Raw genomic sequence first — 22,699 nt, forward strand, 5'->3', positions numbered from 1 at the left:
TCAGATGAAGAGTGATTTCTTCACAAGGGCCTTGTCTATGTGGTTCTGGCCTCATCTTCTGCCTTCACTTATCCTCCTACTCTAGAGCTCCACTCATCTGGCTTTGTCTCCTTCTTCCTTGCTCAGACCCTCATCAGTCAGAGAATCACATTCCACCTCCACCTCTTCTAGTCAAGTGAACTCTTGTTCATGTGTCAGATCTTGATTCGAAGGCCACTTCAGTCAGGGAAGCACTCCTCAACTCTTCAGACTTGAAGGCTTTCTAGTAGTTCATGACTTCCTGTCTTTTTCTTTTATACTCATCCCAGCCTGTCCCTCCATTTACACTGAATCAATGACTGTCATTGACACATGCACTTAAAAACCATTCTCTTTTTATTTGATAGTATTGAAAATGACTTAACTATGGGCTAGTATTGGGGAACCATTCAGACATTTCATGAAGGATTATTTTGGGCCACTTTCATTGGTTTCAAAGTACATTGCTTATTTAAGTGATTTAAAACTATGCTTGCTGGGGCTGCAAAGATGGCTCAGTGGTAGAGTGCTTGCCTTGCATGCATGAGGCCCTGGGTTCGATTCCTCAGCACCACATAAGCAGAAAAAACCACAAGTGGCACTGTGGCTCAAGTGGTTGAGCACTAGCCTTGAGCTGAAGAGCTGAGGGACAGCAACACCCAGGCCCAGAGTTCAGGCCCTACAACAGACAAAAAAACAAAACAAAAAAACAAAAAACAAGCTAAGGTATACTTGCTGAACAATGTGGCTTATGCCTGATTGTGTTACTCAATAGGCAGAGAGTGGGAGAAGCCAACCTTGGAAGAAGTTTTTGTGCCCCCATCTCAGCCAATAGAAAAGTGGGTGAAGTGCTGCCAATCTATCATCCTAGCTAGATAGGAAGCATAAATAGGAGGATTGCAGTCTAGGTTAGCCTAGGCATAACCACAAAACCCTTACTTGAAAAATAATGAGAGCAAAAAGGATTGGTGGTATGTCTCACATGCCTAACAAGCACAAGGTTGTGAGTTTAAATCCCAGTACTGTATCTGTGTGTGTGTGTGTGTGTGTGTGTGTGTGTGTGTGTGTGTGTGTCTGTCCTTCATGACATTTTTTTACTTCATATCATGAACATAAACTGGACTGAAAATTTACTTAGGTCACATAGTCCAGTGATTAATTCCTTTCCCATTTAAGGTAAACTAAATGCGACATTGTCATGAGAACCTTGTGGGCCTTTCAGATAAGTGTCTTTCTCCTATAAAGATATAATTGATATTCCTTGTGAGGAGGTGGCGTTCCATATAATGATTCAAGAGCACATTTTTCTTCGATCTGAGTATCCACCTACAAACCCTGGAACTTCACGATCACTTATGTGTAACCAACCAGTAGTCGAAGAGAGCCTGGGAAAGGCGTATCTGCCTCTTTTTTTTTTTTTTTTGTATCTGCCTCTTAAAAGAGACACTTTCTTCCTTCAGTTCCATTTGTGAGAACTTGAATAAGAAGGAAGGCTAAGAGTAAAGCTTATTTCTGTACCAGGTTGAAAAAGAAATACAGTTGGGCAACTGCAAGAAGTTTCTGCCAAACTAAGCCGGAGATGCCTAACTTTTTGCCTAACGTTTCTTCAATGTCTGTTAAGATCGTGCCATCAATCATATTTCCATTACTTTTAAAACCTGTGCTTGCGGCGACCTTCAGGTAGCTCTGGGGGAAATTATACTTGGAACTGGTACACCAACCTTTCAGTAAACCTCCATCAAGCTTTGTAGTTTTAGCATCCAAGTCAGCAAGGTGTGTAGCTCCTGTATAATGAAACTAAGGCAGAGATTGCCTCCAATCATCAAGCTATGGTGGGTTACACCAGGACAATTCCCCATTCTGTCCCAATAACTCCTGTCAAAGCTGCTGCCTGGAGAACACCAGAAGGGAATCAGGGGGATTTCCAGGGTCCAAGGCTGCCAGGAGCAAGGGTGAAAGGGAGTGCACAAAGTAACATCTCTAGCTCCAGAAAACAGAATGAAATAGAGTTGTTATTCCATGGCTATATCACACACACACACACACACACACACACACACACACAGAGAGAGAGAGAGAGAGAGAGAGAGAGAGAGAGAGAGAGAGAGAGAGAGAGAGAGAGAGAGAGAGAGAGAGAGAGAGAGAGAGAGAGAGAAGTCTCTATCTTTTGGTGGGGAGGGGCGCAGAAATTAGAACACTGTTTTATAAACATTTCCAGAGTATAAACTGATTTTTCTACGAGGATTCTTGGAAACTTTTAAAATCCTATCCAAGATAATTCTACTATGATTATTATAATATATTTCACTTCTCACTTTCCATCCGAGATAATGCACTGTAAGTTAGATCTAAAAAGGAAAAAAAAATGGAATTCGCTTCATAGAGAAAACCAACGAACGTTAAAATGTCTGATTCAAAACTAAAATATAAGAAGCATATTCTGCAGTGTATTAATTCTCCAATTGAAAATTGATCTTTATCAGGAAAAGTAATTCTACTATCATAGCAATTTGTTGAATAAAAGCAGAACCACTCTTATTAAGGAACATTGCACATAAGAAAAATGTTAATAATGCTGTTGGAAAATGAGGAAAAGTAATTTCCATGTGGGAAACCAAACACACTAAATACTTCCCATCTACTTGGACTTAGAAGCATGTGTTCACATAAGAAAAGTAACATGAACATCATAGAACTAAGCTCCTCAACTCTTCCCAATTGGACCTCAGGAGAACCAACTAGAGAGCTTCAAATTCCACGGATGAACTGGTCCCACGGCATTTCCTCCTCTGCCCTTTCTTTGCCTCCTTCCTTTTTTACTTCCCTATGCTTAAAGTCCTCTTTCTTAGAGGCTACATCTTGACTATTTTTCTCCTTTTGATTCTTAAGCTTTTGTGTTCTGTCCTATAGAGTTTGTTTCCACCATTGCTTTCTTTCACTAGATGCTCTTGCGTTTGTCTAAATCCATTTTCTCAGAACTTCTTTTCCTCGGATGCTTAGGCTGCTCTTCCTCTGGTTTTCCTTTGCTTTCTGGGTGCCTTTTCCTGTGTTCATGACTGGACTGAGGGGCACTACTATTGTGTCCTAAGGAAAGGTGCTTGGGGACTCTGGATTCTACGTTGTATAGATCACAATTATATTCTTGAGGACTAAGATTCATGGGTACTGGTTTTTCTGAGAAACAGTCCCTGGTAAATTGAAAGTAGTTCAGAGAATTTAGCCTCAGCCTGCTGTCCTGAGCTGGTAACCAGTGAGGTATGGTTTTCCACTTTCTGTGAAGGATTGCATGATCTTGTACAGGACTGCATAGTTCCACACGGGAATCTGTGATCAAACATTCTGTGCCTGTTCCTGGACTCCACCTCTTCTCTGTTTCCACAAATTTGTAAATAGTCCTCTTTTCCCTTCCTGAAACTAGTCTTTGGCTGTAAGTCTCTGGCTTTCTCTACTTTAATATAATCTCTACTTTAATATAATTTCTTTTTCTACTTTAATATAATTCAAAGAAGTCTGACGACTTCTTTGAGTAAGTCTGGTGACTTCTTTGAATGCTTCCTTGGTTGACAAGAATGGTGGTGGAGACATCTAGTCATAATCCATTCATTAAGGGCTTCATTTTCTCTATGTGAACTTTCTGTGAATAGTGAGCCTGTGCAGTAGCCAGGGAGCTAAAGCACCATGATGCAGAGATATCGAAACATCTCTTTCTGTCCAATGCTCTATTTACCTCATAATGGAAAATCATTTACTATTTGAACTGCAGCATGATGCCAAAGGTGCCTCTGACACAAAGCTCGGTCTTTGTTCGTGCAGTGTGACATGAGGCAGAGGCAAGTGTCTATCTGCTATAGACACCTCTGGACCAGCACCGTGGTGTGGGGAGAGGCTATGGTGACGGTGGCTTAGAGGCAAGCATACCACTACTCACACTGCTGCCCGGAGAGAAATCTATCTTAAAGTCTTCTTCAAGTTATATCTGTTGCAAAGGATTTTGAACCTGAATGTTCTTTGAAGTGGACCCTGAGATGGGGCCCAAGCTGGCATGATTCCATTTTGAGTTGTGCCTTCATTTTAGGGATTTTAGACTCAACAGGCCTAGTTCCCAGAATGAAAAAAATGCATCTGGTCCCCCTCCCCTGAACAACCTAACCCACCCTTGATCGTTGAGTTAAAGACTGACCCATAAAACGGCCAGGTTGTAATCTAGCTCAAACTGGGGACACCAATTGCTTACGGTAAACCCTGCCTTTTGCACACCAAAAGGTAGACCTCGCCTTGCCCACTAAATTTGCGTGCCATTTTAAACCAAGGTGATAGGCTGGTTTAAACAGCCATTACAGACAAACTGTAACCTCATTGGCCACCTGTGTGTGGCCTAACACGACTCTGCAATCCTTTGTGTGTGTTGCGAACCCATTGGTCACCTGCGTGTGGTCAGGCTTGATCGCATGAATTTTGCCTTTAAAAACCCTAGCTTGTGGGCCGTCCAGGGTCGCACTATCAGCTCCTGAGCCTGTGCTGTGGCCCTGGCCAGTCCGTGCAGGAACCTTCTCAATAAACTTGCTTCTTTGTTAACAACTTTGTTGTGGTGTGCTCTGTCACTCCGGATGACTAGGTGGGCTTGTCTGCCAGAGTGGGAGTCTTCCCACTATTTAACTGCTTTTCTTTTTCTTTTTGCCATTTAACAAAGCTGTTTATGAATATAATATATCTTGATCAGTGTCACTTCTTTCAACAGCCTCAATAATTTGACTTAAAAGAAATAAAAACAAGCCAGGTGGCGATAGCTCAGATCCATAATCCTAGCTACTTTGGAGGCTGGATTAGGAAGATCACAGTTCCAGGCCAGCCTGAGCAGTAAAGTTTGCAAGACCCCCTTCTCTACCACCAGCTGTACGTGATGGCTTGTGCTTTTCAAACTGGTTGTGTGAGAGTCTGAGGTCAGGAAGATGATGGTGCTGGGGCAGCATGGGCAGAAAAACCTGTGAGATCCTCCTCAGTGGAGGAAACTGGGTGTGTTAGTGAGTTCCTGTCATCCTTTCTATGACAGGAAGCTGAAAGTAGGCAAAGCACCCAGTCCATTTGCATGCCCAGAAAGGCCTGGAGGTGTGGCTCAGCTACCAAGCACCTCCCAAGTAAGCAAAGTCCTGAGTTTAAATTCTAGCGCAAACCCCCCCAAATAAGAAAGAAACTATTTTAAACATTGAAATCCTTTTTCCTATAAGTGAATAAGAACAAAAACAAATACAATTAAAAAAACAAAATATTTGCAAAAGAATTATGAATTAGAAATTAGAAAAATTTAAATTTTAATGTATATAATCAAACTCTCCTTCATAGTTATTCTATGGCTATAGTCTACATTTAAATAACTTTTCCAAGGATCGTCCTAATCAAAAAGCAAGGAAATAAATACCTTACTTCCTTTTGACTCAATCATACCCAGTCCCCATGGTTTTATAGTGACGGTCTTCTCTCTGCTCTCCTACCTGCCACACAGCGCACAGGATATCACTCGCAATATTATCAAAGTTTAATCTTTCCCCATAGAGACTATGATAATCACCACGTGCCACTTCTTCTTCAAGCTTACTTCCTGTTCTAAATGCTTTGGACACATCTTCATATCACATCAGACTTTCCCAATTCCATCAGAAGACTAATACATAACCTAAGGGTTACAATAATATCTAAAAAATCATCTGACTTGATTTTAAATGAATATCATAATTAATCTTGATTATTGTCAATCTAATTGGATTGAGAGATGCCTAAGAGAGTGTGTGTGTGTGTGTGTGTGTGTGTGTGTGTGAGAGAGAGAGAGAGAGAGAGAGAGAGATAGTTTCTAGAGGTAGTTAAATCACTCGGGCTTTGATCTACCCAGTAGTTTCATCATTGATGAATTCACAATTTTAATAGAATTTGTGGGCCTCTGGAGGGCAAGGCTCAGTGAGAGGAAGCATGCCAATGAGGGCGGGCCTCTGGAGGGCGGGCCTCATTTTAACTCAGAGGCCTTCTTGTTGCTTCTCTCGGCTTCCTGGCTTCTGAGAGGTAAGCAGCCTTGTTCTTCCAAGCCCTCCTGCCATGCTGTGCGACCACACCCCAGACTCAGCCATGATGGACTCAGCCATGATGGGAAAACCTCTGGATAAAATATGCCTTTCCTCCTTTAAACCTCCGACGCTTAACACAAGGACCTCAATCCTGACTAACACAATGGAACTTTGGCAAAGTTCTCCTCACTTTCTCTTGTAGTTGTTTCTTATGCTCCCTTCCCCACTCAGCTATTCAGCAGGTCAATAATATGAATTATGCTATCTATCTTCATCATTGATCACCAGTGCTGGCCACACTGACAGGAGTCTCTACACAAAGGTGCCGAATGAATAATCATGGTGTGCAGTCAGAACACACAGAGAAATACGAAAACTTCCATAATACTTCACACATACACCTCATTAAACTCTAGTCACTTTTAAGTTTCTGATTATTTTCTTTGGAAAATTCAAAACAAAAATCAACATTTGCCATAACTGCATTGAACATCATAAGCCTCAAGCAACGTACATGTTAGAATTGTTATAAAAATCTCAAGTTCACCCACACTGCACATAATTCATATTAAGGAATCCTATTTAATAGTACAACTAGTAATCACAAAAAATTATATGTGTTGTGTGGGTGTAATACAGTCATTAAGAAGCTTCACCTCCTACATTTCTGGACTCTTTTTTTCAATGATACTATTTCCACATGTTACTGTTTTATGTATCATTGTATATTGTCAAACAATTTCTCTAAGGAGATACAATTTAAACTTCGGGATAGACTCTTTTAGACAGAGACAATTAAATGCATGCAATAGTATTCACAGTTCTAGGTAGGAATCTCAGGAATATTCACACTGCTTACTCAAAATTCTGGGCTGAAGAGCCCAAAGTCTGTTCAATGTAAAAGAACCTCATGACTATTGTTAAAATTCCAGGCAACCTAAAAATTACTTGAGCCAGAAATGACACAATTGTATATAGACCTCCAAACCAGTGGTTCTTCCCTAGAGTACTTTTAATCATTTTAGGAGAAAATGGTTTTAATTTAAAAAGTATAAAACTTGGAATCAAATGGAGTTTTTTTGGGGGAAAATATGGACAAAGTTACCTCATGAAGTGAACTCCTCACCTGCAAGTGAACAGAGTGAGCCAAGCTTCCAGAAAGCTTTTAAGTCCCTAAATTGAAAAACCTGGAATCATTGATACCAGAAATACAACAGTGCCTTAAGTAAATATAAGTTTTATATAATTATTATTTCTGGATTCAAGTCAGAAAAGTCTCTATTTTTAAGCAGTTATGAAGCTCAAGAACTAAAATGCTGAAAATACTGATAGCCTGACTACTCAGGATTTCTCAGTTTGAATATGTTATAATAAAATGTTCACTTAGGATCCCAACAAAATACTAAAATAATTTTCTTTTGAAACTTAAACGTATAATTCTTAAGTCTATGTGGAAAAATATACAATATTATCGAAGGAAGCCCTAAAAGAATTAGATCAATGCTTATGCTGACACCTTCAGATATGAAGGTGTAGTATACATGCAAAGGGTTAAAGCAGTATTGAACTGAGTATAATTAACTCAGTAGGCCAATGAAACAATAGAAATTCTAAAAATCAGCTCCAATACTCACGAAGAATAAGACTATGAGAAATCAGGATTTTTATATCAACAACCTGTAGAAGTCCATTTTAGTACTTGGAGAAAGAAAAAGTTGTGCTGATATCTTACTACATTCTGGGGGAAAAGTCCAAAAGTGAATACATACATTTTAGAAAAAATATTCATACAAATGTCATGTGAAAACATTGGTGAAATTTGATTCCTTTTAATCAGGGAAAGCCTTTCTAAAACTCCAAAAGCTATTTGACAAAAGGCTGACAAATGAAAGTACATACAAATAAAGAGAAGAGGTAAACTTTATCAAAGTACGTATGTATCTATGGGAAAAAAGCACAATTAACTCCTTTGTCTAATTGATATACACTAATAAAGAGATATTTTTAAAACTTACATTGAGGAAAGAGGACACACAAAAAAGATTATTTTCCCTAATATACAAAGAGCTATAAATCAAGAAAAAGAACAATAACTATTAAACTGTCAGCACTATAAAAAACAGGGTTCATAGAACAAATGACCATCAAATGCATGAAAGATGCTCAATTCCAGTCATATTAAGAGAAGTACTGTGCAAACCACCACAATTTGTCCTTTTTCCACGTGCAATCTGAAAGTTTATTTAGCCAGTAGGAAATAAGATTGTAATACTTTTATGCAGGAAAATTTGTGTCTAGGAAAATTAGAGATGTCTTCGACGCACAAACTTCATTTCTGAGGATGTGTTCCACCTAACACCAAAATAGTACAAAAATCATGCGAGCACAAGAATCCTCCCTGTGGTGTTATTAATTAGAGTTTTAACTCAGTAGCCAGTAATAATTAGCTGAGCAACCCTGTAATAGTACCTAGTTTTTCAGCATAGTTTTAATCCCTATGCACTGTTATAGAGAGATTGCCTACTGCTCTTCAGCTATTTATCGCACAGAAGCAGGAAGTGTGGAAGTCAGAGGAAGAATGTGTGCTTTCAAAATGAAAATAGTGTAAGGATAAATAAGGAACTTGAAAAATTTACTGTATTGTTATAATGACGGTGATGTACAGAGGTGTTGCAGTTACCCAAGTAAAGAATGTGCACGTTTCCTTTTGGACAATGTCAACCCCTTTTCTTGCTCTCCCTCAATTTTTCCCTCGTCTCCACTCACAAGTTGCACAGTTCATTCCATTGCTACATTGGTCACCCTTTGTCCCTCCATTAACATTTTTTTTAACCTAGGAGGTGGGGTTACAGAGAAAGGTTAAGAAAAGGAAGGGTGGTGATAAAATAGGATATACGGTAGAAAGAAACTAATCAAGAGAATGGACTAAGTTCCAGGAACTGGAAGTAAAACATAGTATTCAGATAATCCCCAACTTGAAACTACAGTTTAACTTCTGTGTGTTCAACTTCATAATAGTGTGAAATCAATATGTATTCTGTAGAAATCTTGAATTTTGATCTTTGCCTTGGCGCACCGTATGTGTATGGCATGTTATTTTCACAAGAACGAACTCCAGGTCTCGGGTGGTGACATGATTACAAAGGCAGACAGACAATACTTCACGGTATTCTAAGCAATGCTCTTCTGTAGCTTAAGTGTATTAGCTGCTGTTTTTGACTTAATGGTATTTTCAACTTACAAAGGGTTTATCAGGACACAACCTCATCTAAGTTGAAGGACAACGACAATGTATTTCTTTATAATTTTAACTTTTGAATCACAAAACTACATTGCTACTCAAAACAGATATAAATCACAAAGCAGTATCCTAGAATTGATTGAAATGGTTTCCTGATTGCAATGAACTCTCATAGCACCTAAATTTTGTTCTGTGTTTTTATAGAAGACGAGGCTCTTGAGAGAAATAATAATTCCTGAGCGAGGATAAAGAAGGTGCCAGGTAAGCCTGAGCCCCACATTTTGTTCTAGAAACAAGCTTTCCAACATCAGACTGCGGATGAGATGGTGTGAAAGGTTTCACAGAGCTGAAACCGAATTCAATGATCTACAAATGGGTGGCTCAGTTGGCAAGATATTACATGTGGAAATCCTCATTTAAAAAGTCGACTTTCCAGTAAAGACCTACAAGTGAAAGCTACCATCTGAATATGGCAGAGAAGAGCATTCTAGACTCCGATAGATCCTAAGAAAATATTAAAGACACTAAAATAGGATTATTCCAAGACCACTGAAAAGCACAAGGTAGTCAGTGCCTAGAGTGTCCTGAGATAAACATTCCCACATTTTCTATTACATTGGCTCCTTACTTGTACTTTTAATGACATTGGCAATTCATTTAAAAATAAACAGTCAGCTTTTTATCCTGTAGTTCTTATCTCTAGAATCTATGCGTCTGATTTGGAGCTCCAGCTTTCATGATGCTCATCCTTAGAGTTTGCTTCCTTGTGACTGTGATTTTTTAATGGTGAGATCATGTACTCCGAACCATAATCCAAGAGAACTCCTTGGAACCTGGCTTTAAAATTTATTATCTCTCAAGAGGCTCCACATTTGCTTCTGGCAGGCACCTGGAAGCCTTGTCAATCTAGGATCACTTTAAATAATTCTAATAATGCTTGCCACTTGGAAGCTTTAGGACTTTTTCCCCCCACAGTCACACAGACAGTGAGACTTTTGGCTTTCAACGGATGGAGCAGAGACTTGAGATTAAGTTCTCAGGAGAGATGTCCATTGTATTCTACACTCTACAGAACAGACAAACAACATTCTACAGTATCCTGAGTGTCTAAGCAATGCTAGTCTGCAGTTTAGGTATATTAGATGCTTTATGGACTTCATGATATTTATAATGTACAAAGAATTTATCAGGGCATAATGTGAAAAGCATCTACGATGTATTTTTTTGTAATTTTAACTTTTGAATCACGAAAATATATTGCTACTTGAAGCAACTGTGACCTTTTCTTATAACTCAAGTTCTGGGCCTTACAACAAAATGTATAACTTAAGGGGAAAAATCTCATTATTTCTTTACTTTCTAGCAACTGATAAAAAAAATTAAAAGATGTTTTTAATTTGTCATTAACTTTTTCATTTGTGTTATTCATAGAAGTCTCATGATTGTTCATCAATGTTGGCTGTTATTTGAATATCATCAGCATCACTAACACTCAGTAACCAGAATTCAATGAGTTCTGATTATGTACTAGGCATTTTGCTAGACACTGGGGAATAGAAAAATAAAGCTAGCTGAAATAAAGCAGGAACAGTGTTCTGACTTTGTGGTGTTCATACTAACAGCCTTCCAAAAATGTAATTAAATTGAATAGAATATGAGGTGCACACTTTTAATCTCCTATGCAGGAGGTAGAAGGATTATGGTCTGAGAATATCCCTAGGCAAAAGGACAGAGACTTTATCTGAAAAATAAAGTAAAAAAAAAAGGCTGAGGCCTGGCTCAAGGGGTAGAGTGTCTGCCTAGCAAGCGTGAGGTCCTGAGTCTAAACTTCAGTGGCTCAGTAATCTTAGCTAAGCAAGAGGCTAGGGATACCAGTTCAAAGCCAACCCTGGAAGAAAAGTTTATGAAACTCTATCTCCAATTAACCACCAAGAAGCCAGAAATGGAGCTGTGGCTTAAATGGTAGAGTACCAGACTTGAGAAAAAAGCTAAGGGTCTGTGCCCAGGCCCTTGAGTTCAAGCCCTAAGTACTAGCACACAGAGAAGCAATTAAACCGAAGTGTGATCAGTGTGGTGAGCATCTTAAGACATTTGCAATCTGACTGACCCTAAGTGGCAAGACTGTATCATTGGCCCAAAGGCCCACATACTCAATAAGGATCTACATGCAAGTCTTCAAGAAGCTACTTAGACTCAGATGCAGATGGAAAATCCAACAAGTATGAATGAGACTAAGAAATCCTGACTCATAACTTCAGATAAAGAACAGTAACTCAGCATCTAAGATGAGGTAAGAGCCGTGAGGGAGAGAGTATAATTAAGTTCTTGTTTTTTAGCTATTGAGATAGTTCAGTCTGAAAAATGTAAAATAGAAGAAAGGGTTGTGCTATGAAAGTCAGAAGCTACAAGTCAGAAAACACTGATTACTGGATTCTGTATCACCTGTGACTACAAAGGAAGAAGCAAAACCACAGCATCATGATGGAAGCGAGGGTTGTCCTGGCAACTGCTCTGAGCAAATGCTGCAGCTACCCAATGTCCTATTCCTCAAAAATCCTCCCTCTGAAAGCCGGGCGCTGGTGGCTCACGCCTGTAATCCTAGCTACTCAGGAGGCTGAGATCTGAGGATTGCGGTTCAAAGCCAGCTGGGGCAGGAGAGACCGTGAGACTCCTATCTCCAATAAGCCACCAGAAAACCGCAAGTGGCGCTGTAGCTCAAGTGGTAGAGCACTCGCCTTGAGCTGAAGAACTGAGGGACAGCACCCAGGCCCAGAGTTCAAGCCCCATGACAGACCAAAAAAAAAAAAAAAAAAGAAAAAGAAAAAAAATCCTCCCTCTGTCTCACTCTGTCCCTGTCTCTTTCTGTCTGTCTGTCTGACTGTCTCTTTCCCTCTTTGCTGGGCCCCAGGATTTCCCACCATCAATACTTTAACATAGTTGATATGATTCTTCCAAATGACCTTCAAACCTCCATCCAGGATGTCTCCATATTTTAACCTCACTTGCCAAATTATTAATATATAGTACCAATGCTTTCACAAGCATTAAATATGTGTTTTAAGTATAATAAACTTATTATGAAAAAAGACTATCTAAAGATGTTTAGCCTTTATTGGTCCTGATTTGAAATTAATTTTGCAGCTTTTTGGATATTTTCAGGTTTAGAAGCAAATAAAATGTGCAAAATATTTAAGAAACTGGAAAAATGATTTTGTAGGACTGAATGTAGGTTTGACTGTAGATAACATATTTTGTGACCCTATAGGTAGTGGACTTGACTATTTATTTATTGTATATATACCAAACAATCCCTGAATTCCAAAGCATTTTTAGTACAACGAATATTTTCTGGTAACATGTTAACAACGAGATCAAAAAGAAGCAAAGTAAGTCTGCAAATGTATGTTAGATCTCCTTTGCCTGGGCAAGTTTACAGAACATTCTAGCTACAACGAGATGACTGTTTTGTAATCCTTTACATTGAACAAGAAATAGTAAAGGACAACAAGGCCTAGGATAAAGACAACACAGACTAACTTTTGCTATGCACTATTTTTAAGAATTTTTTTAAAAGAATGTTTTTTTATTTAAAACTTCTCAACTTAAAACAGCCTTTGTAAGTAGCATGTCAAAGATTGCATTGAAATTTCACAGCAAAAATAATCAGACATGCACATTTGTGTGCATGTACCTGTGCTTATGTGTGAGCACAGCTTTTCAAGTACCCACTGACTAGAACTGAGGGAGTAAGAGGAGAGAGATATTTTGTTTGTCCAGTCTATAAGAGAAGGAAAAACCTCATTTCTTGGTGAATGCTTTTGCATTGGCACTAAAGCATGAACTTTAATAACAGGTACCAGCTCGGAGATCCTAAACTGAATAAAAACATTAATGCCAACTTAAAAAAAAAGTCAGACAAAGTTTCAAGTGCATGTTCAATCACACATGATCCAAATGCAAAGTATTTTGAGGTCATGGGGACTGAATGCCAACTGGGTTTGTACTTAGGTACAAGGAGATAGAGGCGGGAAAAACATCTCAGGGCAAAAGAAAACAAGGACATGCTTATAGACTTCACAGATGTGGGATTCTTTCTTTGCCAAGAACAGGCCTTTCAACGATAGATGAATCTGGAAAGGCCTGGTGTCGTGGCAGTCCTTTGGAATCAACTTGTCATCTCAGCCAAAGGGGAAATAAATCAAACAAATCTTGATCTTAGCATTCATCTGAGTTACATCCAGCATGACACTATTGTTCTTGTTTGCCAAGACATTGCTAAGAAATTACAGTGAGATTAAGAGCAAACATTCAATAATAATTTCCTTAACAAAATAAATAAAATATAGATACTCTGTGATCTATGGTGTGAACTGAAATTGTGGATTCCACTGAAAGCCAAGACAAAAACCTCACCAGCTTCTATCACTGAACCCTTTTTCATTGTCACCTGGAAGAAAAAGATGAGTCTGTGTTTTGATTTTTCTCGTTCTGGTCAGCTCTACTAATGCAGATCTATGTGATCCTCATCAAGAAAATCTTTATTAGTTAAAAACCAAGCCATTTTGAAGGTTGTGTTTTATGCTCGAAAATAAAAATGGTTGGTTTGAAATTGACTGATTACTATCGAAGATTTCTGAGTTTAGAGTCATCGAAAAGAAACAAAACACTCCAGGTGTTGGGAGCTCATGCCTGTAATTCTAGCTACTCAGGAGGCTGGGGTCCAGAGAATCACAGCTGGAGGCCCCTCCAAACAGAAAAGCCTATGAGACTCTACCTCCAAAATATCTAGCCAAAACTCAGGCTGGAAGCATGGCTCAAGTAGTAAAGTGTCAGGAGGAAAGCCAAGTGTTAAAGTTCAAATACCAGTATCACAAAAAGAAAGGAAAGAAGGAAGGAAGGAAGGAAGGAAAGAAGGAAGGAAGGAAGGAAGGAAGGAAAGAAGGAAGGAAGGAAGGAAGGAAGGAGGAAAGGAGGAAGAAAAGGAGGGAGGGAGAGAGAAATAGAGTGAGAGGAAAGGCAAGGCAAAGCAAGGAAAGACAAGACATTGTGGTGGTGTCCTCTAATTCCAGCATTTGGGGGGCCGAGACAGCATTTGGGATCCAGCCCAGGTTGAATAGTCTGAATAGTGAGTATCAGGCAAGCCTGGAGGACATAGAAAGACTTTGTCAAGGAGAGATCTTGTTTCTCAAAAAACTTAGAAAAGGAGCCAAAGTCTATCATTTTCAACTCTAAGAAAATGAATGGAAATGTCCTTTTATGACCCAAAGTCACCAAATCCCTCTTATACAAGGGAAACGATACTTATTTCAGGATTATGCTTAATTACTTCCAATAACAGGGAGGAACCCCCCAACCAATGATAACAACACACACATGCACACAAGAAAACAGAAAATCAAAAACTTTTTGTTGATCAGCTCTTCAGCCCTTCTCTACAATTATGCCAAGGGCAAAGTTGATTCTCCTCGCCTCTTGTCCTTCTGCTCTTGGTCCCTGGAAGTTATGGATGTCCAGGCCTGCTCTATGGGAGCACGAAGCTTCTTCTGTGACTTGTGATGTGAGCGGCTCTTAACACTGCAGAGTAACAGGCCAATTGTGTGTGTGTGGCGGGGGCCCTGAAACTCCATGAGTGAACAAGCATTCTTAAAAAGAATCGCAGTGCTGCTGTGCACAGCAAAACCCCTGGCCAGCTCCTTGGTCTCAGATGTTTCTAGACCAGATTTTACCAAGATGGCAAATATACTCCATTCAGCTAGAGAACATTCCATCCTTCCTCCAGACAGCCCTGGCAGAGGTATCCAGATAGTGTCTGCCTTTCCCTTGGATGGGGCAGACAGCATCCTTATGCCTGACTTTAGCTACTCAGTCTCCAGCACCTCCCAGAGACCAAAAGGAGACATGGCTTTACTTCACACAGCAAGAAGGCTCAGAAAGAATATTCCAGCAGCTTAGGACGTTACCTTCAGAAGCCAGGCAAGGGTCCTTCAGTTCTTTCTGAAGGCAGGGCCTACTCTGCTAATGCTTTCCTGTTCAGAAGTCCTGGAAAGTATCTCTTTATAGCCATATCTATATATAGATATAGATCTATATAGCTCTCTCTATATTCATATATATATATATCATATATATATCAGTTCAATGTGTGCTTTTCAAAAAGGCCAGAAATTCCTTGAATTTTAATTTTTAGAAAGTAGTTGTACAAAAGAATTGTCATTTAATAAAGGAGTTTATAAATACAATGTCTTGGATTTCTTGATTTTTATACTTAGAAATTTCAGTAGGAATTAACATCGCTGCTTTCTAAAAGAAAAGTTAAGCCTCCCATGGAAGCTCATAGATATAGATAGATAGACAGAAAGATAGAAAGATAGATAGATAGATACATAGATAGATTAGATAGATAGAAAGAAAGAAAGAAAGAAAGAAAGAAAGAAAGAAAGAAAGAAAGAAAGAAAGAAAGAAAGAAAGAAAGAAAGAAAGAAAGAATGTTATGTAAAAATTGAACATAGTGATTTCCACATTTATTGGATATGTATCTGAATGGCTTTTAGTTAGTGTCACCAAGTCATTAGAAGGGGAAGAAGAGAGTAGTATTCTCCCTCCTTCTATTCTCCTCCCTTTCTTCATTTGCCTTTGGCCGCAGATGCCCCGGATGTGGTGTTTTAGAGAATGACTGTGCTTTGATGCAGGTGCAATTCTTGAAGATCCCCCTCATCTTTACAGCTCCCATGAGATTTGTGTCAATAGCCATTCATTCATCTATTACACAAACATTTCTCTTTAATAAGAACAAGCCAGGCCCTGTTTGAGTTTTAAGGAGAAATTGAAAAGAAACAAAACAAGCAAAGAAAAAGAAATTAGCAGGGTGCCCATGTAGAGATCAGGGGCAAGGGCTATTATTTATTTAAGCATGGAGGTCATGCCAAAGGGAAGACATTTAGACAGATACCTAGAGGAAGGAGAGATCTTGTTTGTAACAATGAGATGTACAAGGCACTATGTTGAAAAATGAACTTTACAATTTAGGCGGGGACAGGAAGAGGAGAAGTATAGTTGTGGAGGTAGGAGGGAAGGGATGATAGGGGAAAAACAAAGGAGGAGGCAACAATGCTTGATAAGAAATGTACTCATTACCTTACCCATGTAACTGTAACCCCTCTGAAGAGTATTTTCACAATAAAAAACTTATTAAAAATAAAAACAACAAAAGAACACCTACAGAAAATACCAAATATGTAGTAATAAACAGATATTATTCTATAATAATAATAAAAAATAGAAGCTAATTTTTAGCAAGTACCAAACACTCTCTTATGAGCATTGCATGTTTTATCTAATTGAGTAATTTACAAACAGAATTCGAATCAAATTTTAGGTAAATTTATTCAAGTTAGTAAATCATCCAAGATAACAAAGTGCTACTGATAGGATTTAAACCCAGATTGGTCTACTTACAAACATTGCTCAATTTCTGTTGGAACTCTGGGTCCTTGGCCTTCAGTGAGGAAGTATATATATATTACCACCTCCCAGAAGGTCCTCTAGTGATTCTGCATTTACTGAATCCTTTTTTTTCTTTTCTTTCCTTCTTTCATACCTTCCTTCCTTCCTTCCTTCCTTTCTTTTTGGTGCTGGTGCTGGAGCTTGAACTCAAGGTTTCTCTGTCAAAATTAACTTTTTCACCCATGGCTGTTACTCTAGCACTTAAGCCATGTCTCTACTTCTGTCTATTTGCTGGTTACTTGGAGATAAGAGTCCCATGAGCTTTTCTGCCTAGGATGTCTTTGAACATTGATCCTCAGATCTCAACCTTCTAAGTAGCCAAGATTTACAGGTGTGAGTCATCAGCACCAGGCTACATCTACATAAATAATAATAATAATAATTTGCTGTAGTTCTTGGACCTATTATTGTATATCCTCATTTAATCTTCAAAACCCCACATATGATAAGCCAGGCCCAAAGAAACATAGGTCCTATGGTTTCCCTTATTTGCAATTACTAGTATATGTCTGAGATAAGCAGAAATGTCAGATAAGTTGATGTTAGGTGAAATGAAACCCAAGATAAGGACTCAAATGTTTTTTCTTTCTTGCTATTGTTTCTAACATATTTATAAGATATTTCTTTGTTGCTTTGTATGTCCCTCCCCCACGGTATAACCCCTGTTTTCCCTGTATTTGATGTGGGTGTACTTTGTGGAGGAGAAGGGAAAAAACAAATTGCTTAAATAGGGATACAGGTGGACCCATTGCAACAATGAGATGTACAAGACGTTATGTCGAAAAACGAACTTTACACCTTTGAGGGGTGGAGAGGAAGATGGGAAGGGGAAACAAAGGAGGAGGCAACAATGCTTGATAAGAAATGTACTCATTACCTTGCCCATGTAATTGTAACCCCTCTGTATGGTATTTTCACAATTAAAAAAATTGAAAAAGAAAAAAACCCCACATATGGAGATCCTGAAATTTAAGTTGTGATTCCCATTTTCAGTGTATATGAGGGCCCCTTGAGGGGCCTGTTAAGATAAAAATGATCCTAACCTGAATTAATTGTCTGTGACCAGCTGTTGCTGGTCTTGTAACCATGTTTTGAGAACCACTGAGTTCAATGATTTGCCTAAATTTATTCAACTCACAGAGAGCTTGGGATTTGTACTCATGTACACCGAGGTGACATTCTGAACTATAACCTGTCCCTAATATATACTTTTAAGATTGAGTACAGTGTTTTTCACATATTCATGCTTAATATACTTCGTGTCTTTATTTTCTTTGTCATCTCTCTAATGACAGCACAGATTTAATAAGCATCTTGTGCACTCTAAACATGTCGCCCAGTGTTCTGCCTAACCATGTTGATTAGCATCTTGAATGTTGGTGTGTTGACAGTTAATTCACCTTCTGCTTATGTTAGACTACAAGGATCCCTACCTCTTCTGGGATATGTTTGGAATTGAAGTTTATTATGTGTGTGTGTGTGTGTGTGTGTGTGTGTGTGTGTGTGTGTGTGTGTGACAGTGACAAAGAGAGATGTCTGATAGGATCCTCAGTGACATCTTGTTGACAGCGGATTTGAAACGTTGGCTGGTCCCAAGCCAGGCTGGTCATCTCAGTCGCATCGGTTCTGCAGATGTTCCGAGTCATGGGTCTCCGATGCAGATACTTAGGTTCTTGATGCTGTCTGACTTGATGTGGTGATTCTTTTCACACCAGAGTCAAACTCCCGAAAAATTAGCTTTGGATTGATGAAGATAATCCCCATTTGGACAGGGCTTTTCACTTCTGACAGAGTAACAGCTTTGTTTCATCTGTGTCTTGAAAGTCTTTGGGTCAGGTGTCCATCCTGTTGCACAGAGCGGTGGTCACCAGGGAAGGGTCCAGAATGTACCTGGTCATGATGGAGTCCTGGCACGGCTTCAACCAGACATTCCCTGTGACTGACAGTTCAAGCACAGAAATCACTTTAACAAGTCTCCTTATATTATTTCTAATTATCTAAGGTATCTGACACAAAGACGTTTACAATATAGTCTGCAGTCAGTGGAGTTTTCTTTCTTTACATCTTTTTGTTCATTAATTCTTTGATGTCATTTCTCCTGTAGTTTTATATGTAACAGTATATTCTCAATGGAGCATTGCAATAGAGCTATAAAACATGAGGAATAACAGTGGAGAACTATTAATCCCTTATCCGAGAATGTGAGAGTAGCATCTTAATCCTATATCTCAGAGGGTGAGAATGGATATGAGAGGGAAGCTCTGGGTTAGGTAAAACAATGCTGACAAGCTCATAAATTCAGCTGTCTGCTTGGGTTTGCGATCTTGGCAGAACCCAATGTAATAATTGAAACCTTTTATTCTGTTCAAACATAACCTATATTTTCAAAAAACGTGGACAGAGATTTTGTGTTACCTTTGATAATTTATACATTCTTTCTATATTTCTCTCTCCCCCTGCTGTGAACGGAATACAATTCTTATAGTCAGGCACACATAAAATTTAAATCTAGTTTATATTTTCTAAAAGATTTTAATCTTAAATTTTGCTACCATGACTAGCTTATTCTTTTTATTTTTAAACCCAGACTTTTTACAGGAAGGATTCCAGCTGTGCTTTTATTTGCTAGCTGATGCTCTGAAATTCATGAAGACCTTTCTTGAATTTCTGAATTTCATTCATCTATAAAACAAGGGTGCAGAATGGCTTGTCCCCTGAAATCAGTAACTAAACTATGATTCTTTATTGATTTTCCTGTCCAAATTCCTATTCCAATATAAGAATGCTCTGCTTTGGATATTATCTTTCTGTTTCATCCTATTTATGTTCTGGGACTCCTTAAAGCTTACTCATTCTTTTCATTGTTGGGCTTGAATTTCTACAGGTTAGAGTCTCAAGGCTTCTACTCAGAAGCCTATGATAAGGATTATGTTCATTGTATACATGTGAAAATGGAACTAGGGAAATGGAGAAGATAGGTAGTGGTTTGAGTAGGAAGGAAGGAGAATGATGAAGAGTGACATTGATCAAGTACATTATGCTCATAAACTGACATACTGAATTGAAAGTCCTTTATATAACGATTTTAAAATAATGTAAAAGGTAAGACACAGGACAAAAACAGTGATGTCAGAAACTTAAAAAAGACTTCCATTTTTTTTAATGCATTCCATACTTATACATTGATTGCTTTAGAGGGATAGGGTAATATCCACCTTTTATTCAATATTTCACAGTGGAGTGGAGTCATAGGAGAAAATAGCTCATGGTGCTAATGACTTATAGCATGTATGTGGGTTTTATGAATATTGGTATTCCTTCCCACAAGTATAGTTCCTAAATGAATTATAAGCACATATATTTCAAAGTTGAAAAAAATGTTAGGAGAAAGTGGTACATTTCAGTTCTGAGATCAAATCTTTTCTCAGAGTTAAACTAAATTCTATCAAAAGAAGACTTTATCATGTGATCCACTACTGTATACTGGTGTCTACCTTTCTTCCTTGGGGCAGCAGAATGTAGTGATGAGCCTGTCACTAACCAGAGGCACAAGTGTTTCAACCAGAAAAAAAAAAAAAAGAATAGCCCTGGATAGAAGTCTCTCTTAGTTGACATAATATTGAGATTGTATGTCCCTGAGACCTCTAATCCATAGAGATAAGAATCCAATGCTAAAGACACCCTTTTCATTTGCTATTTGAAGCAAAAAGTGGAAACTTAATTTAATATTACCTGTAAAACTACAGGAGGAAACTCTCTTTTAAAAGGCATATTATGACCAGCAACAAATTCCATGGCTCCCTTTATAGAAGGCAGGGGGCAGGGTGAACATCTGGGCTCCCTCTGTATCATCAAAAGGCCCTGGCTTGGCTCCCTGAGGAATTTATTTATTCATTTTTCCAGTCAACCATGAGATTAAAACGAGAGAGGTGAAAAAGGAGTGAGAAAAATAACTGATAGGACTAAAGTTTCCTTTCAGTAAAAATGGCTACATTATGACCAAATAAAAATGGAAGTTAATCAGGAAGTGATCCTAGAATGCAGTTGAACAACAGTTAACAAGCTTTATTTGTTCTGTTATGCAATAAAGTGGCCTCTTGCCCTTTATTTCTTTGGGCACATACATGAGTCAGAACAGAATACAGAGAGCCATTTTATTTGTAAAGAACCAGGATTCCCACCTCCTACCCCTCCCACACCCTTGTCTGTTCTTAACCACTTCTTACTGGGCTTGAGACTCGAATCAAAGAGGGACTTTTTAAACTCAAGAGAATGAATTATATTATGTTACCTTATTTATGACCCCACCAAACTTGGGTCAGTTCTACAATCTCCAAGTTGGCATGTAGAAGGATACATTATAGAGAGCAAGTAGCAAACATTTCCTAAGACTCTCCAGTCTGAGTTTGCGCTATGTAATTTAGCTTCAATTAACATCAGGGGCTTACGGAATTGAAGAGGTAGGCTCTGTAATTTCCAGCACAGCTATAAAATAAGATCACATACAAAGAACCTCTTTGTCTAATAGTTTTGCCTCTTCCTAAACATGCTAAGAAGTGGTTATTTTTTCCTTGCTTTCTCCATAACAATATTACCAATATCTAGAACTAAAAGACCACTTGGATTTTGCATGTTACTGGCTGGACAGCTAGGGGAAAAACAGTAACTTCAGTGAAGATGACTCAGAATGATCCAGAAGCTCAGACATGAGGGAAACCCATCTACCTTTTCATTTTATTTTACTTATTCTACAGATCAATGTGCAATACACTTCTGTCATTTGGAGTTGATAGCACTATACTTTCGCTCTCTTATTAGAGTGTCTTTAGAATCTGCAACTCAGATGTGAACTGGAAAATACATTAGAGATACTAGTTATCACTACTATTTCTTCAGTGTTAGAAGACTTGGCACTTTACAGGACTAACGCTGCTCTTCCACTTCGGCTAGGTCATTACTTCATATTGATGAGGAAATTGAAGCTGAGGAATTAAGGAAACTTCCTTTGAGCACCAAGCATGTGACAGAGCTGAGACCCAAGTATGCTCCACTAAGGAAGCTAGACTTAGTTGTCTGTTTTGGCTTCCAAAAAGCATTAGCATGTGACATCAATGACCAAATAAAAGTAATTCAAGTTGGTGGTTAGGCCAATCTTGATGGAGGTGGGTGTAGAATTTCCGTTCGCTTTTAAACCATGTGAAATAATACTACCTTTATTTTCCTAATATAGTTCTGGCAGGAGATTAGATTAGATCCTCATTACCAGAGGTTAACCTTGTTTAAAAAAAAGACATAAATTTACTCTTGAAAATCACTAAAGCATAGCAGAGAAATTGAACCTTTACTTGCAGACCATTAGACTGTGCACATACAAGCTAGCTTTCAATATCTGACATTCTTCTCTTTCCAAACTATCCATATACCTCTTCTCTGCTCCAAACTCCCACCCTCCTCACCATCTTTTAGAAACAATATATGCTTTTAAGGCAAGGCCATTTTCTGCCCATAACTGTGGAAACTTAGTTCCCACTCACTCTGGCCCAATTCCAAGTTGGTGATATTTTCCTTTACTCCTTTTCATTGTTGTTGAATGCAAGAGGCTCTTATAGAACCAAATTTGGCGAGGCCACACCACTTCCAATGTGAAACAGCTGCAGAAATGTAAGGAAAGTTCTATTCCTAATGATTAATAGCAAAGTTCTGAAAGGACAGAGATTAACCAACAAATCCCTGGGATTTCTTTGGATCCCCCAAATTCAACAATATCAGGATTTCATATTTTCTTCTAACAGTCTTCTAGACATGTGGGTTATGAATAAAACATAACAGTAAATTATGTTCCATTTTAAATCTCTGTTAAATCTTTGCATGACTTACAATTTAT

The 22,699-nt window shown here is 38.5% G+C and overlaps 1 pseudogene; it reads right to left on the reverse strand.

Annotated features, from left to right (window-relative positions):
• Positions 1-2,766: 2,766 nt before the first annotated feature.
• Positions 2,767-22,699, reverse strand: part of LOC138835665 (lysine-rich coiled-coil protein 1-like) — a 56,591-nt pseudogene continuing 36,658 nt past the window's right edge.

The sequence above is a fragment of the Dipodomys merriami genome, unplaced genomic scaffold, assembly GCF_024711535.1.
Source record: "Dipodomys merriami isolate MVZ:Mamm:240054 unplaced genomic scaffold, mDipMer1.0.p SCAF_24, whole genome shotgun sequence".
Classification (NCBI taxonomy): Eukaryota; Metazoa; Chordata; class Mammalia; order Rodentia; family Heteromyidae; genus Dipodomys; species Dipodomys merriami.